Here is an 18589-nt window from a genome sequence, read left to right as displayed (position 1 = left end):
TTCTCGGGATAGGGTCAAAATGTCTCTTTGCTGCATGCCCGGTGGGGCTGCAGTGACCTTTGTGATGACTGGCTCGTCGTCATCGTGAGAGGCTTCATCACCAGCAGTATCTGTCACTTCTTGTTGAGCCTCATCACACTCCATAGGTTTGAGTTTTTGGACGACCTTCCTTTTACGCTTAGGTACCGGTGTCAGATCATGGTGTGCCTCACTGTCAGACCGCAGTTGTGGTTCCCAAGACAGATCACTTGCATCAGAAGGAGGTGGGCTTGAAGAAGATGTAGACACCCCCCTTGATCTTTTCCTTGCTAGGGATGTGGAAGACAATGAATGATCATCAGGAGGAGTGGCTTCCAATGATACCTCGGCTTCATTGTCGATTTCCTGATGTGCCCCTACTTCGGGAGGAACAACTATTGTGGGCACTTGTGAACCTCCATGCACCTTTGCTTGTGCATCTCCTTTTGCTGCCTCTCCTTCCACATGTACTTGGGCGTGTACTTGCACATGGTGTTGTTGTTGCGGCTGTGTTGATTCAGGGACATTGCTGCTACTTTCTTGCGATGAGCCAACATCACTGGTCGATGGTGATTGGAGAAGTACACTGACTGCCTCTGAAGCACTCAAGGGCTTTGACTTAAGTTGGCGTGGTGGTGGAGGCACTGAACCCAATGGAGCAGGGGTGCTGCTCCCAGCTTGGTCCCCAGCAGAACCTGCTGCAGCAGGCGTACTTTTTTTTTGCTCCCAAAAAACGTGGCGGGTGGCACACCAGCCTCCTTGGTAACTTGCTTCTTCTGCTCCTTACTAGCAACTTTCTTGCTAGAGGAGCTACAGAGAACTTTCTTTGGGGGCGGGGCCATCTTCTTCAGAGCAGGTCAGACAGCAGGCCGCAGTTGCACGAATAGTAGAGTTGTCTGAGGCCAGACGTGACGTCGCGTGACGTTATGCTGCACACACACACCGCTGCAGGACTTCTTCCTGGCACTGGTGGTTCTCTTGAGTCTTGTGCACCTAAAAAAAATGGAAGACAGAGGAACATCAGTTCAGTTATAGAGCACAAAAAAAATCGAAAAACACTGCAAAATCAGCACAATCCCAATCCATCCATGCCCTCCATAATGTTTAAATTCAAGACAACCCACAGAAAGACTAGGCCCATGCAAGACTCACTAGTTCCCCTGGGCATAAATAAAGGTTGAAAAGTAGGCAAAATGGTTGGAGGCCTAACAACAAAGCCTGCATTCAAAATGGCCACTTGCCTCCTAGCACATGGCCAGGGCCTGCCTGTACCAGCACTCAAAATGGCCCCCACCCACATGGCCTGTCCCCATGAACACCCCCAAAAATCGAAAAACACTGCAAAATCAGCACAATCCCATTCCATCCATGCCCTCCATGATGTTTAAATTCAAGACACCCCACAGAAAGACTAGGCCCATGCACCACTCACTACCCCTGGTCAAGGCCCCAACAACAGGTCAAAAATCGAAAAACACAGAAAAATCAGCACAATCCCATTCAATCCATGCCCTCCATGATGTTTAAGTTGAAGACAGCCCACAGAAAGACTAGGCCCATGCTAGACTCAAATACCCCTGGTGAAAAGGCCACAAGTACAGGCCCAAAAAACGAAAATCACTGAAAAATCTGCACAATCCCATTCCATCCATGGCCTCCATGATGTTTAAATTCAAGACAACCCACAGAAAGACTAGGCCCATGCAAGACTCACTACCCCTGGGCATAAATAAAGGTTGAAAAGTAGGCAAAATGGTTGGAGGCCTAACAACAAAGCCTGCATTCAAAATGGCCACTTGCCTCCTAGCACATGGCCAGGGCCTGCCTGTACCAGCACTCAAAATGGCCCCCACCCACATGGCCTGTCCCCATGAACACCCCCAAAAATCGAAAAACAATGAAAAATCAGCACAATCCCATTCCATCCATGCCCTATATGATGTTTAAATTCAAAACACCCCACAGAAAGACTAGGCCCATGCACCACTCACTACCCCTGGTCAAGGCCCCAACAACAGGTCAAAAATCGAAAATCACTGAAAAATCTGCACAATCCCATTCCATCCATGGCCTCCATGATGTTTAAATTCAAGACAACCCACAGAAAGACTAGGCCCATGCAAGACTCCCTACCCCTGGGCATAAATATAGGTTGAAAAGTAGGCAAAATGGTTGGAGGCCTAACAACAAAGCCTGCATTCAAAATGGCCACTTGCCTGCCAGCACATGGCCAGTGCCTGTAGCTGCACTCAAAATGGACACCAGCCACATGGCATGTCCCTCCCCATGAACACCCCCAAAAATCGAAAAACACTGCAAAATCAGCACAATCCCATTCCATCCATGGCCTACATGATGTTTAAATTCAAGACAGCCCACAGAAAGACTAGGCCCATGCACCACTCACTACCCCTGGTCAAGGCCCCAACAACAGGTCAAAAATCGAAAAACACAGAAAAATCAGCACAATCCCATTCCATCCATGCCCTCCATGATGTTTAAATTCAAGACACCCCACAGAAAGACTAGGCCCATGCAACACTCACTACCCCTGGTGAAAAGGCCACAAGTACAGCCCAAAAAAACGAAAATCACTGAAAAATAAGCACAATCCCAAGCCATCCAGCCCCTCCATGATGTTTAAATTCAAGACACCCCACAGAAAGACTCAGTCCACCCACCACTGAGTACCCCTGGGCAAAAGGCCCCAAAACAGCCCAAAAATCGAAAATTCCAAAATTTTAATTGCAGCAACTGTATTGCCCCAAACAAACTTACTTGTAAAATTTCTAATCCAACAGTGATCCAAAGAAAGTCAAAAAGGCCTCAAATCCAAAGATCCAGCAGCATCCACAAAAAGTAATCCTTCCAGCTGCACATCCAAATGAAAAGTGACCAGGAGATGGACAAAGCACTGGGAGGAGCCTGCTGAGCAGGAACAGGAAGTTGAAGACTATGGGGCACTTCCTTCCTCCCACCCCCCTGCCCCCCTCCCCAAAATGGACTCCTCGCTAAAAAAGTGCAGGCAAATGTCAAACTAAGGAGTTATTCACATAAAAATCATAATTTCTAGAAGGTTTATGCTGCTTGCTGGTGGATTTCTTGTGCAGAATTGCAAATTTATATTTTCGCTCGCCGCATCTCAAATCTCGCAATTGCGAAGTACCGCGAGACGAGATCTCGCCGTACTCGCGTTGACAAACTGTCGCTGGCAAGCCGCGATGACGTAATCGCGCTCGCCAATTCCCGCGGGATCACACAGCAAGATCCAAAATGGCTCAGCACTCGCAAACTATCGAAAAAAACAACTCGGCAAACGATGATAAACGCCGCGCGCCGCAAAAATTGTATCACCAACGCCGCGCGCCGCCAAAAAAATCCGCTGCGTGCGAATTTGCGGATTTTGCGGGAAATCCGCAAATCTCGCGGATTGCGGATTTCCCGAAAATCCGCAAAATCCGCGAGCGTAACGGATTTTCCGCCCATGCTTAGATGCTCCTTTAATGTTGAAAATAGATGTATTTTCTTCTGTATCATGTGTATCTCTATATTTCCTTTGAGGGGAAGCTGATAGAATGATTAAATGAATCAATTGCATATAGGTTATGAATCGTTATTTATTGCTAAAACACATGGAAAAAACATTAATGGTTCTAAGTTCTAACACTAAGTATGAAAATCTCTTTTGTATTGTAATTTTTTTAAAGTCATATTAGTTTCTTCATGTTGATAATATATATTTATAACTTCATGGTAAACCTCTGAAATTAAGCTTTCCAAATCTCCCGGGTTAACTATCATTAGCACTTCTTCACATGCTGGACTTCCAGGAATTTGTGCAAAACGGCCTGGTAGCTCAGATGGTTAGAGCAAGGTGCTAATAACGCCAAGGTCACAGGTTCGATACCCGTACAGGCCAAGTTTAATTATTTCTAAAAAGATTAATTTTTCTTGTGTCTCATTTTTGACTGTTTATCACCTTGGATCTAACGCTGCTGGAAGGATTGGATGAATACATTTGATATAGTTGTAGAATTAATTATTATTCTGAAAGCTTCTGGAATATCTATTAATGGTTCTAAGTTCTAACGCCAAGTAACTAAATCTCTTATTTATTGCAATTTATTGAGGTCATTTTTGTTTTGTCTTGTTGATGAAATATAAAGATAGTATGAATGTAAACAGCTGAATATAAGCTTTCTAACTATCCCGGGTTAACAATCAGTACACTTCATCATCTGCTAGTTCTTCAATAGTGTGCTATATATTTAGTGAGCCTATTAGTTTAGTCTTCAGAGCATAAAGGTAAAAATGCCAAGGACATACTTTCAATCAGTCTCCAAGCCAATACTTGATGCTCCTTTAATGTTGAAAATAGATGTATTTTCTTCTGTATCATGTGTATCTCTATATTTCCTTTGAGGGGAAGCTGATAGAATGATTAAATGAATCAATTGCATATAGGTGATGAATTGGTATTTATTGCTAAAACACATGGAAAAACATTAATGGTTCTAAGTTCTAACACTAAGTATGAAAATCTCTTTTGTATTGTAATTTTTTTAAATTCATATTAGTTTCTTCATGTTGATAATATATATTTATAACTTCATGGTAAACCTCTGAAATTAAGCTTTCCAAATCTTCTGGGTTAACTATCATTAGCACTTCTTCACATGCTGGACTTCAAGGAACTTGTGCAAATTGGCCTGTTAGCTCAGTTGGTTAGAGCGTGGTGCTAATAACACCAAGGTCATGGGTTCGATCCCTGTAAAGGCCGAGTTTAATTGTTTGAAAAAAGATTAATTTTTCTTGTGTCTCATTTTTGACTGTTTATCACCTTGGATCAAACACTGCTTGAAGTATTGTATAAATACATTTGATATAGTTGTAGAATTAAATATTATTCTGAAAGCTCCTGGAATATCTATTAATTGTTCTAAGTTCTAACGCCAAGTAACTAAATCTCTTATTTATTGCAATTTATTGAGGTCATTTTTGTTTTGTCTTGTTGATGAAATATAAAGATAGTATGAATGTAAACAGCTGAATATAAGCTTTCCAACTATCCCGGGTTAACAATCAGTAGCACTTCATCATCTGGTATTTCTTCAATAGTATGCTATATATTTATTGAGCCTATTAGTTTAGTCTTTAGAGCATAAGGGTAAAAATGCCAAAGACATACTTTCAATCAGTCTCCAAGCCAATACGTGATGCTCCTTTAATGTTGAAAATAGATGTATTTTCTTCTGTATCATGTGTATCTCTATATTTCCTTTGAGGGGAAGCTGATAGAGTGATTAAATGAATCAATTGCATATAGGTGAAATTGTTATTTATTGCTAAAACAAATGGAAAAAAAATAATGTGTCTAAGTTCTAACACTAAGTATGAAAATCTCTTTTGTATTGTAATTTTTTTAAAGTCATATTAGTTTCTTCATGTTGATAATATATATTTATAACTTCATGGTAAACCTCTGAAATTAAGCTTTCCAAATCTCCCGGGGTTTCAAAATAAAGAATCAAGTGGGTGCTGTGGCTTAGCTGGTTAAAGTGCCTGTCTAGTAAACAGGAGATCCTGAGTTCAACTCTCAGCAGCACCTTGCTTTTCTCATTGTTATATTACAAATCATTTTCATTAGGTCGTATTCCGATACAATTAAAATATAAAAGTCTGATTCATCTTACTGTTGAAAAGATCATTTTAAACCTTATAAAAACCCAAGTATTTTCAAGATTATAGAATGAATACTGTTATTGCATAATGAAAAAAATATATATCCATGGGAAAGACGTAGATGAAATTTCTACCTAGATTTGAGCAATATTAATCCCTTCATGAAAAAAAATTGTAAAGAATTCAAGAAATGAAATTGGGTTTTATAAGAGTACCTGTTTATTAAAACATATTAATCCTTGCGTAGTGATTGCGTATCTTTTCATGTTTAAGATTACAATACATATAAAGAAGAATTTATAGCAGAAAACACATTTTCATCAACAATAAATTATTCATGCATTTTTTACTAATAACGTTGGTGCTGTGGCTTAGTGGTTAAAGCGCCTGTCTCGTAAACAGGACATCCTGAGTTCAAATCTCAGCAGCACCTAACTGTTTTCTCCATGCTTTCTGAATAATTTTCATCAAACAAGTGTTGAATGCAATTTAAGAATAAACATCTGGTTCTATGAACTTTAGAATAAGTTATCTTAAAAATTAAATTAAATGCTTGGTATTGCGAAGATTTTTGTAGGAATGCATTGACTGAAATAGGGAAATGAAAATGACAAAGAACAAGATAGAGGTGAATGATCACTCTATTGTTGAATTCAACTAATCCATTCGTCAGCAAGGTATATTTTAAAATGATATGAATAGGGTAAACTTCAAATTAGAGAAGTATTTTTGAATAAGTGAAGAGTCTTCATTCATCTAATGTGTTTCAGTAGAGAAGTGTGTGAACTTAGAAAAGAATATGAAAGTGAAAAAGCAATATTCTCTTGAACACTATAAAGAAAAGTGTTTCAAAATTAAGAATCAAGTGGTTGCTGTGGCTTAGCCGGTTAAAGCGTCTGTTTAGTAAAAAGGAGATCCTGAGTTCAACTCTCAGCAGCGGCTTGCTTTTCTCATTGTTATATAACAAATCATTTTCATTAGGTTTTATTCCGATACAATTAAAATATAAAAGTCTGATTCATCTTACAGTTGAAAAGATCATCTTAAACTTTATAAAAACCCAAGAATTTTCAAGATTATAGAATGAATACTGTTATTGCAAAATGAAAAAAACTACATATCTATGAGAAAGACGTTGATGAAATTTCTACCTAGATTTGAGCAATATTGATACCTTCATGAAAAAAAATTGTAAAGAATTCAAGAAATGAAATTTGGTTTTATAAGAGTACCTGTTTATTAAAACATATTAATACTTGTGTAGTGATTGAGTATCTTTTCGTGTATAAGATTACAATACATATTAAGAAGAATTTATAGCAGGAAACACATTTCCATCATCAACAATAAATTATTTATGCATTTCTTACTATTAACGTTGGTGCTGTGGCTTAGTGGTTAAAGCACCTGTCTCGTAAACAGAAAATCCTGAGTTCAAATCTCAGCAGCACCTAACAGTTTTCTCCATGCTTTCCGAATAATTTTCATCAAACAAGTGTTGAATACAATTTAAGAATAAACATCTGGTATTATGAACTTTAGAATAAGTTATCTTAAAAATTAAATAAAATGCTTGGTATTGTGAAGATTTTTGTAGGAATGCATTGACTGAAATAGGGAAAATAAAATGAAAAAGAACAAGATAGAGGTGAATGATCACTCTATTGTTGAATTCAACTAATCCATTCTTCAGCAATGTATATTTTAAAATGATATGAATAGGGTAAACTTCAAATTAGAGAGGTGTTTTTGAATAAGTGAAGAGTCTTCATTCATCTTAAGTGTTTGAGTAGAGAAGTGTGTGAACTTAGAAAAGAATATGAAAGTGAAAAAGCAATATTCTCTTGAACACCATAAAGAAAAGTGTTTCAAAACTAAGAATCAAGTGGGTGCTCTGGCTTAGCTGGTTAAAGCGCCTGTCTAGTAAACAGGAGATCCTGAGTTCAACTCTCAGCAGCGCCTTGCTTTTCTCATTGTTATATAACAAATCATTTTCATTAGGTCTTATTCCGATACAATTAAAATATAAAAGTCTGATTCATCTTACTGTTGAAAAGATCATCTTAAACCTTATAAAAACCCAAGTATTTTCAAGATTATAGAATGAATGCTGTTATTGCAAAATAAAAAAACGACATATCTATGAGAAAGACGTAGATGAAATTTCTACCTAGATTTGAGCAATATTAATACCTTCATGAAAAAAAATTGTAAAGAATTCAAGAAATGAAATTGGGTTTTATAAGAGTACCTGTTTATTAAAACATATTAATACTTGCATAGTGATTGAGTATCTTTTCGTGTTTAAGATTACAATACATATAAAGAAGAATTTATAGCAGGAAACACATTTGCATCATCAAGAATACATTATTTATGCATTTTTTACTTTTAACGTTGGTGCTGTGGCTTAGTGGTTAAAGTGCATGTTTCGTAAACAGGAAATCCTGAGTTCAAATCTCAGCAGCACCTAACTGTTTTCTCCATGCTTTCCAAATAATTTTCATCAAACAAGTGTTAAATACAATTTAAGAATAAATATCTGGTTCTATGAACTTTAGAATAAGTTATCTTAAAAATGTAATAAAATGCTTGGTATTGTGAATATTTTTGTAGGAATGCATTGACTGAAATAGGGAAAATAAAATGACAAAGAACAAGATAGAGGTGAATGATCACTCTATTGTTGAATTCAACTAATCCATTCTTCAGCAAGGTATATTTTAAAATGATATGAATAGGGTGAACTTCAAATTAGAGAGGTGTTTTTGAATAAGTGAAGAGTCTTCATTCATCTTAAGTGTTTGAGTAGAGAAGTGTGTGAACTTAGAAAAGAATATGAAAGTGAAAAAGCAATATTCTCTTGAACACCATAAAGAAAATTGTTTCAAAATTAAGACTCAAGTGGGTGCTGTGGCTTAGCTGGTTAAAGCGCCTGTCTAGTAAACAGGAGATCCTGAGTTCAACTCTCAGCAGCGCCTTGCTTTTCTCATTGTTATATAACAAATCATTTTCATTAGGTTTTATTCCGATACAATTAAAATATAAAAGTCTGAATAATCTTAATGTTGAAAAGATCATCTTAAACCTTATAAAAACAGAAATAGTTTCAAGATTATAGAATGAATACTGTTATTGCAAAATGAAAAAAACTACATATCTATGAGAAAGACGTTGATGAAATTTCTACCTAGATTTGAGCAATATTGATACCTTCATGAAAAAAAATTGTAAAGAATTCAAGAAATGAAATTGGGTTTTATAAGAGTACCTGTTTATTAAAACATATTAATCCTTGCGTAGTGATTGAGTATCTTTTCGTGTTTAAGATTACAATACATATAAAGAAGAATTTATAGCAGAAAACACATTTTCATCATCAACAATGAATTATTTATGCATTTTTTACTATTAACGTTGGTGCTGTGGCTTAGTGGTTAAAGCGCCTGTCTCGTAAACAGGAAATCATGAGTTCAAATATCAGCATCACCCAACTGTTTTCTCCTTGCTTTCCGAATAATTTTCATCAACCAAGTGTTGAATACAATTTAAGAATAAACATCTGGTTCTATAAACTTTAGAATAAGTTATCTTAAAAATTAAATAAAATGCTTGGTATTGTGAAGATTTTTGTAGGAATGCATTGACTGAAATAGGGAAAAGAAAATGAAAAAGAACAAGATAGAGGTGAATGATCACTCTATTGTTGAATTCAACTAATCCATTCTTCAGCAAGGTATATTTTAAAATGATATGAATAGGGTAAACTTCAAATTAGAGAGGTGTTTTTGAATAAGTGAAGAGTCTTCATTCATCTTAAGTGTTTGAGTAGAGAAGTGTGTGAACTTAGAAAAGAATATGAAAGTGAAAAAGCAATATTCTCTTGAACACCATAAAGAAAAGTGTTTCAAAATAAAGAATCAAGTGGGTGCTGTGGCTTAGCTGGTTAAAGCACCTGTTTAGTAAAAAGGAGATCCTGAGTTCAAATCTCAGCAGCGCCTTGCTTTTCTCATTGTTATATAACAAATAATTTTCATTAGCTCTTATTCCGATACAATTAAAATATAAAAGTCTGATTCATCTTACTGTTGAACAGATCATATTAAACCTTATAAAAACCCAAGTATTTTCAAGATTATAGAATGAATACTGTTATTGCAAAATGAAAAAAATACATGTCTATGAGAAAGACGTAGATGAAATTTCTACATAGATTTGAGCAATATTAATACCTTCATGATTTTATTTTAAAGAATGCAAGAAATGAAATTGGGTTTTATAAGAGTACCTGTTTATTAAAACATATTAATACTTGCGTAGTGATTGAGTATCTTTTCGTGTATAAGATTACAATACATATAAAGAAGAATTTATAGCAGGAAACACATTTCCATCATCAACAATAAATTATTTATGCATTTCTTACTATTAACGTTGGTGCTGTGGCTTAGTGGTTAAAGCGCCTGTCTCGTAAACAGAAAATCCTGAGTTCAAATCTCAGCAGCACCTAACAGCTTTCTCCATGCTTTCCGAATAATTTTCATAACACAAGTGTTGAATACAATTTAAGAATAAACATCTGGTTCTATGAACTTTAGTATAAGTTATCTTAAAAATTAAATAAAATGCTTGGTATTGTGAAGATTTTTGTAGGAATGCATTTACTTAAATAGGGAAAAGAAAATGACAAAGAACAAGATAGAGGTGAATGATCACTCTATTGTTGAATTCAACTAATCCATTCTTCAGCAAGGTATATTTTAAAATGATATGAATAGGGTAAACTTCAAATTAGAGAGGTGTTTTTGAATAAGTGAAGAGTCTTCATTCATCTTAGGTTTATGAGTAGAGAATTGTGTGAACTTAGAAAAGAATATGAAAGTGAAAAAGCAATTATCTCTTGAACACCATAAAGAAAAGTGTTTCAATATTAAGAATCAAGTTGGTGCTGTGGCTTAGCTGGTTAAAGCGCCTGTTAAGTAAAAAGCAGATCCTGAGTTCAACTCTCAGCAGCGCCTTGCTTTTCTCATTGTTATATAAAAAAATCATTTTCATTAGGTCTTATTCCGATACCATTAAAATATAAAAGTCTGATTCATCTTACTGTTGAAAAGATCATCTTAAACTTTATAAAAACCCAAGTATTTTCAAGATTATAGAATGAATACTGTTATTGCAAAATAAAAAAAACTACATATCCATGAGAAAGACGTTGATGAAATTTCTACGTAGATTTGAATAATATTAATAGCTTCATGAAAAAAAATTGTAAAGAATTCAAGAAATGAAATTGGGTTTTATAAGAGTACCTGTTTATTAAAACATATTAATCCTTGCGTAGTGATTGAGTATCTTTTCGTGTTTAAGATTACAATACATATAAAGAAGAATTTATAGCAGAAAATACATTTTCATCATCAACAATGAATTATTTATGCATTTTTTACTATTAAAGTTGGTGCTGTGGCTTAGTGGTTAAAGCACCTGTCTCGTAAACAGGAAATCATGAGTTCAATTCTCAGCAGCACCTAACTGTTTTCTCCATGCTTTCCGAATAATTTTCATCAAACAAGTGTTGAATACAATTTAAGAATAAACATCTGGTTCTATGAACTTTAGAATAAGTTATCTTAAAAATTAAATAAAATGCTTGGTATTGTGAAGATTTTTGTAGGAATGCATTGACTGAAATAGGGAAAAGAAAATGACAAAGAACAAGATAGAGGTGAATGATCACTGTATTGTTGAATTCAACTAATCCATTCTTCAGCAAGGTATATTTTAAAATGATATGAATAGGGTAAACTTCAAATTAGAGAGGTGTTTTTGAATAAGTGAAGAGTCTTCATTCATTTTAAGTGTTTGAGTAGAGAAGTTTGTGAACTTAGAAAAGAATATGAAAGTGAAAAAGCAATATTCTCTCGAACACCATAAAGAAAAGCGTTTCAAAATAAAGAATCAAGTGGGTGCTATGGCTTAGCTGGTTATAGCACCTGTTTAGTAAAAAGGAGATCCTGAGTTCAAATCTCAGCTGCGCCTTGCTTTTCTCATTGTTATATAACAAATCATTTTCATTAGGTCTTATTCCGATACAATTAAAATATAAAAGTCTGATTCATCTTACTGTTGAACAGATCATCTTAAACCTTATAAAACACAAGTATTTTCAAGATTATAGAATGAATACTGTTATTGCAAAATGAAAAAAATACATATCTATGAGAAAGACGTAGATGAAATTTCTACCTAGATTTGAGCAATATTAATACCTTCATGATTTTTTTTTAAAGAATTCAAGAAATGAAATTGGGTTTTATAAGAGTACCTGTTCATTAAAACATATTAATCCTTGCGTAGTGATTGAGTATCTTTTCGTGTTTAAGATTACAATACATATAAAGAAGAATTTATAGCAGAAAACACATTTTCATCATCAACAATACATTATTTATGCATTTTTTACTACTACTGTTGGTGCTGTGGCTTTGTGGTTAAAGCGCCTGTCTCGTAAACAGGAAATACTGAGTTCAAATCTCAGCAGCACCTAACTGTTTTCTCCATGCTTTCCGAATAATTTTCATCAAACAAATGTTGAATACAATTTAAGAATAAACATCTGGTTCTATGAACTTTAGAATAAGTTATCTTAAAAATTAAATAAAATGCTTGGTATTGTGAAGATTTGTGTAGGAATGCATTGACTGAAATAGGGAAAAGAAAATGACAAAGAACAAGATAGAGGTGAATGATCACTCTATTGTTGAATTCAAATAATCAATTCGTCAGCAAGGTATATTTTAAAATGATATGAATAGGGTAAACTTCAAATTAGAGAGGTGTTTTTGAATAAGTGAAGAGTCTTTATTCATCTTAAGTGTTTGAGTAGGGAAGTGTGTGAACTTAGAAAAGAATATGAAAGTGAAAAAGGAATATTCTCTTGAACACCATAAAGAAAAGTGTTTCAAAACTAAGAATCAAGTGGGTGCTCTGGCTTAGCTGGTTAAAGCGCCTGTCTAGTAAACAGGAGATCCTGAGTTCAACTCTCAGCAGCGCCTTGCTTTTCTCATTGTTATATAACAAATCATTTTCATTAGGTCTTATTCCGATACAATTAAAATATAAAAGTCTGATTCATCTTACTGTTGAAAAGATCATCTTAAACCTTATAAAAACCCAAGTATTTTCAAGATTATAGAATGAATACTGTTATTGCAAAATAAAAAAACTACATATCTATGAGAAAGACGTAGATGAAATTTCTACCTAGATTTGAGCAATATTAATACCTTCATGAAAAAAAATTGTAAAGAATTCAAGAAATGAAATTGGGTTTTATAAGAGTACCTGTTTATTAGAACATATTAATACTTGCTTAGTGATTGAGTATCTTTTCGTGTTTAAGATTACAATACATATAAAGAAGAATTTATAGCAGGAAACACATTTGCATCATCAAGAATAAATTATTTATGCATTCTTTTACTTTTAACGTTGGTGCTGTGGCTTAGTGGTTAAAGTGCCTGTTTCGTAAACAGGAAATCCTGAGTTCAAATCTCAGCAGCACCTAACTGTTTTCTCCATGCTTTCCGAATAATTTTCATCGAACAAGTGTTGAATACAATTTAAGAATAAATATCTGGTTCTATGAACTTTAGAATAAGTTATCTTAAAAATGTAATAAAATGCTTGGTATTGTGAAGATTTTTGTAGGAATGCATTGACTGAAATAGGGAAAAGAAAATGAAAAAGAAAAAGATAGAGGTGAATGATCACTCTATTGTTGAATTCAACTAATCCATTCTTCAGCAAGGTATATTTTAATATGATATGAATAGGGTAAACTTCAAATTAGAGAGGTGTTTTTGAATAAGTGAAGAGTCTTCATTCATCTTAAGTGTTTGAGTAGAGAAGTGTGTGAACTTAGAAAAGAATATGAAAGTGAAAAAGCAATATTCTCTTGAACACCATAAAGAAAAGTGTTTCAAAATAGAGAATCAAGTGGGTGCTGTGGCTTAGCTGGTTAAAGCAACTGTTTAGTAAAAAATAGATCCTGAGTTCAAATCTCAGCAGCGCCTTGCTTTTCTTATTGTTATATAACAAATAATTTTCATTAGCTCTTATTCCGATACAATTAAAATATAAAAGTCTGATTCATCCTACTGTTGAACAGATCATCTTAAACCTTATAAAAACAGAAGTATTTTCAAGATTATAGAATGAATACTGTTATTGCAAAATGAAAAAAATACATGTCTATGAGAAAGACGTAGATGAAATTTCTACATAGATTTGAGCAATATTAATACCTTCATGATTTTATTTTAAAGAATTCAAGAAATGAAATTGGGTTTTATAAGAGTACCTGTTTATTAAAACATATTAATACTTGCGTAGTGATTGAGTATCTTTTCGTGTATAAGATTACAATACATATAAAGAAGAATTTATAGCAGTAAACACATTTCCATCATCAACAATAAATTATTTATGCATTTCTTACTATTAACGTTGGTGCTGTTGCTTAGTGGTTAAAGCGCCTGTCTCGTAAACAGAAAATCCTGAGTTCAAATCTCAGCAGCACCTAACAGTTTTCTCCATGCTTTCCGAATAATTTTCATAAAACAAGTGTTGAATACAATTTAAGAATAAACATCTGGTTCTATGAACTTTAGAATAAGTTATCTTAAAAATTAAATAAAATGCTTGGTATTGTGAATATTTTTGTAGGAATGCATTTACTTAAATAGGGAAAAGAAAATGACAAAGAACAAGATAGAGGTGAATGATCACTCTATTGTTGAATTCAACTAATCCATTCTTCAGCAAGGTATATTTTAAAATGATATGAATAGGGTAAACTTCAAATTAGAGAGGTGTTTTTGAATAAGTGAAGAGTCTTCATTCATCTTAGGTTTATGAGTAGAGAATTGTGTGAACTTAGAAAAGAATATGAAAGTGAAAAAGCAGTTATCTCTTGAACACCATAAAGAAAAGTGTTTCAAAATTAAGAATCAAGTTGGTGCTGTGGCTTAGCTGGTTAAAGCCCCTGTTTAGTAAAAAGCAGATCCTGAGTTCAACTCTCAGCAGCACCTTGCTTTTCTCATTGTTATATAAAAAATCATTTTCATTAGGTCTTATTCCGATACAATTAAAATATAAAAGTCTGATTCATCTTACTGTTGAAAAGATCATCTTAAAATTTATAAAAACCCAAGTATTTTCAAGATTATAGAATGAATACTGCTATTGCAAAATAAAAAAAACTACATATCTATGAGAAAGACGTTGATGAAATTTCTACGTAGATTTGAATGATATTAATACCTTCATGAAAAAAAAATTGTAAAGAATTCAAGAAATGAAATTGGGTTTTATAAGAGTACCTGTTTATTAAAACATATTAATCCTTGTGTAGTGATTGAGTATCTTTTCGTGTTTAAGATTACAATACAAATAAAGAAGAATTTATAGCAGAAAATACATTTTCATCATCAACAATGAATTATTTATGCATTTTTTACTTTTAAAGTTGGTGCTGTTGCTTAGCGGTTAAAGCGCCTGTCTCTTAAACAGGAAATCATGAGTTCAATTCTCAGCAGCACCTAACTGTTTACTCCATGCTTTCCGAATAATTTTCATCAATCAAGTGTTGAATACAATTTAAGAATAAACATCTGGTTCTATGAACTTTAGAATAAGTTATCTTAAAAATTAAATAAAATGCTTGGTATTGTGAAGATTTTTGTAGGAATGCATTGACTGAAATAGGGAAAAGAAAATGACAAAGAACAAGATAGAGGTGAATGATCACTCTATTGTTGAATTCAACTAATCCATTCTTCAGCAAGGTATATTTTAAAATGATATGAATAGGGTAAACTTCAAATTAGAGAGGTGTTTTTGAATAAGTGAAGAGTCTTCATTCATCTTAAGTATTTGAGTAGAGAAGTTTGTGAACTTAGAAAAGAATATGAAAGTGAAAAAGCAATATTCTCTCGAACACCATAAAGAAAAGCGTTTCAAAATAAAGAATCAAGTGGGTGCTATGGCTTAGCTGGTTATAGCACCTGTTTAGTAAAAAGGAGATCCTGAGTTCAAATCTCAGCTGCGCCTTGCTTTTCTCATTGTTATATAACAAATCATTTTCATTAGGTCTTATTCCGATACAATTAAAATATAAAAGTCTGATTCATCTTACTGTTGAACAGATCATCTTAAACCTTATAAAACACAAGTATTTTCAAGATTATAGAATGAATACTGTTATTGCAAAATGAAAAAAATACATATCTATGAGAAAGACGTAGATGAAATTTCTACCTAGATTTGAGCAATATTAATACCTTCATGATTTTTTTTTAAAGAATTCAAGAAATGAAATTGGGTTTTATAAGAGGACCTGTTTATTAAAACATATTAATCCTTGCGTAGTGATTGAGTATCTTTTCGTGTTTAAGATTACAATACATATAAAGAAGAATTTATAGCAGAAAACACATTTTCATCATCAACATTAAATTATTTATGCATTTTTTACTACTACCGTTGGTGCTGTGGCTTTGTGGTTAAAGCACCTGTCTCGTAAACAGGAAATCCTGAGTTCAAATCTCAGCAGCACCTAACTGTTTTCTCCATGCTTTCCGAATAATTTTCATCAAACAAATGTTGAATACAATTTAAGAATAAACATCTGGTTCTATGAACTTTAGAATAAGCTAACTTAAAAATTAAATAAAATGCTTGGTATTGTGAAGATTTTTGTAGGAATGCATTGACTGAAATAGGGAAAAGAAAATGACAAAGAACAAGATAGATGTGAATGATCACTCTATTGTTGAATTCAAATAATCCATTCGTCAGCAAGGTATATTTTAAAATGATATGAATAGGGTAAACTTCAAATTAGAGAAGTATTTTTGAATAAGTGAAGAGTCTTCATTCATCTAATGTGTTTGAGTAGAGAAGTGTGTGAACTTAGAAAAGAATATGAACGTGGAAAAGCAATATTCTCTTGAACACCATAAAGAAAAGTGCTTCAAAATTAAGAATCAAGTGGTTGCTGTGGCTTAACCGGTTAAAGCGCCTGTTTAGTAAAAAGGAGGTCCTGAGTTCAACTCTCAGCAGTGCCTCGTTTTTCTCATTGTTATATAACAAATCATTTTCATTAGGTCTTATTCCGATACAATTAAATTATAAAAGTCTGATTCATATTACTGTTGAACAGATTTTCTTAAACCTTATAAAAACACAAGTATTTTCAAGATTATAGAATGAATACCGTTATTGCAAAATTAAAAAAATACATATCTATGAGAAAGACGTAGATGAAATTTCTACCTTGATTTGAGCAATATTAATACCTTCATGAAAAAAAATTGTAAAGAATTCAAGAAATGAAATTGGGTTTTATAAGAGTACCTGTTTATTAAAACATATTAATACTTGCGTAGTGATTGAGTATCTTCTCGTGTTTAAGATTACAATACATATAAAGAAGAATTTATAGCAGAAAACACATTTTCATCATCAACAATAAATTATTTATGCATTTCTTACTATTAAAGTTGGTGCTGTGGCTTAGTGGTTAAAGCGCCTGTCTCATAAACAGAAAATCCTGAGTTCAAATCTCAGCAGCACCTAACTGTTTTCTCCATGCTTTCCGAATAATTTTCATCAAACAAATGTTGAATACAATTTAAGAATAAACATCTGGTTCTATGAACTTTAGAATAAGTTATCTTAAAAATTAAATAAAATGCTTGGTATTGTGAAGATTTTTGTAGGAATGCATTGACTGAAATAGGGAAAAGAAAATAACAAAGAACAAGATTGAGGTGAATGATCACTCTATTGTTGAATTCAACTAATCCATTCTTCAGCAAGGTATATTTTAAAATGATATGAATAGGGTAAACTTCAAATTAGAGAGGTGTTTTTGAATAAGTGAAGAGTCTTCATTCATCTTAAGTGTTTGAGTAGAGAAGTGTGTGAACTTAGAAAAGAATATGAAAGTGAAAAAGCAATATTCTCTTGAACACCATAAAGAAAAGTGTTTCAAATTTAAGAATCAAGTGGGTGCTGTGGCTTAACTGGTTAAAGCGCCTGTCTAGTAAACAAGAGATCCTGAGTTCAACTCTCAGCAGTGCCTTGCTTTTCTCATTGTTATATAACAAATCATTTTCATTAGGTGTTATTCCGATACAATTAAAATATAAAAGTCTGATTCATCTTACTGTTGAACAGATCATCTTTAACCTTATAAAAACCCAAGTATTTTCAAGATTATAGAATGAATACTGTTATTGCAAAATGAAAAAAATACATATCTATGAGAAAGAAGTAGATGAAATTTCTACCTAGATTTGAGCAATATTAATACCTTCATGAAAAAAATTGTAAAGAATTCAAGAAATGAAATTGGGTTTTATAAGAGTACCTGTTTATTAAAACATATTATTAATTGCTCAGTGATTGAGTATCTTTTCATGTTTAAGATTACAATACATATAAAGAAGAATTTATAGCAGAAAACACATTTTCATCATCAACAATTAATTATTTATGCATTTTTTACTATTAACGTTGGTGCTGTGGCTTAGTGGTTAAAGCGCCTGTCTCGTAAACAGGAAGTCCTGTATTCAAATCTCAGCAGCACCTAACTGTTTTCTCCATGCTTTCTGAATAATTTTCATCAAACAAGTGTTGAATACAATTTAAGAATAAACATCTGGTTCTATGAACTTTAGAAAAAGTTATCTTAAAAATTAAATAAAATGATTGGTATTGTGAAGATTTTTGTAGGAATGCATTGACTGAAATAGGGAAAAGAAAATGACAAAGAACAAGATAGAGGTGAATGATCACTCTATTGTTGAATTCAACTAATCCA

General features: G+C 33.3%; 8 non-coding genes across 8 annotated transcripts; all 8 read left to right on the top strand.

Annotated features, from left to right (window-relative positions):
- The first annotated feature begins 5552 nt into the window (after positions 1-5552).
- TRNAT-AGU (transfer RNA threonine (anticodon AGU)) lies at positions 5553-5626 on the top strand. Its single transcript has one exon. It is a non-coding gene; the product is annotated as a tRNA-Thr (tRNA).
- Positions 5627-6060: 434 nt separating this feature from the next.
- On the top strand, positions 6061-6133 carry TRNAT-CGU (transfer RNA threonine (anticodon CGU)). Its single transcript has one exon. It is a non-coding gene; the product is annotated as a tRNA-Thr (tRNA).
- A 947-nt stretch (positions 6134-7080) lies between these two features.
- Positions 7081-7153, top strand: TRNAT-CGU (transfer RNA threonine (anticodon CGU)). The gene has a single exon. It is a non-coding gene; the product is annotated as a tRNA-Thr (tRNA).
- A 1454-nt stretch (positions 7154-8607) lies between these two features.
- Positions 8608-8681, top strand: TRNAT-AGU (transfer RNA threonine (anticodon AGU)). The gene has a single exon. It is a non-coding gene; the product is annotated as a tRNA-Thr (tRNA).
- A 1455-nt stretch (positions 8682-10136) lies between these two features.
- On the top strand, positions 10137-10209 carry TRNAT-CGU (transfer RNA threonine (anticodon CGU)). The gene has a single exon. It is a non-coding gene; the product is annotated as a tRNA-Thr (tRNA).
- Positions 10210-11157: 948 nt separating this feature from the next.
- On the top strand, positions 11158-11230 carry TRNAT-CGU (transfer RNA threonine (anticodon CGU)). Its single transcript has one exon. It is a non-coding gene; the product is annotated as a tRNA-Thr (tRNA).
- A 1963-nt stretch (positions 11231-13193) lies between these two features.
- On the top strand, positions 13194-13266 carry TRNAT-CGU (transfer RNA threonine (anticodon CGU)). The gene has a single exon. It is a non-coding gene; the product is annotated as a tRNA-Thr (tRNA).
- Positions 13267-17266: 4000 nt separating this feature from the next.
- TRNAM-CAU (transfer RNA methionine (anticodon CAU)) lies at positions 17267-17339 on the top strand. The gene has a single exon. It is a non-coding gene; the product is annotated as a tRNA-Met (tRNA).
- Positions 17340-18589: the final 1250 nt, after the last annotated feature.

Source organism: Lissotriton vulgaris, chromosome 12 (genome assembly GCF_964263255.1).
Source record: "Lissotriton vulgaris chromosome 12, aLisVul1.2, whole genome shotgun sequence".
NCBI lineage: Eukaryota > Metazoa > Chordata > Amphibia > Caudata > Salamandridae > Lissotriton > Lissotriton vulgaris.
This window is presented reverse-complemented; position numbering and strand designations above follow the sequence as displayed.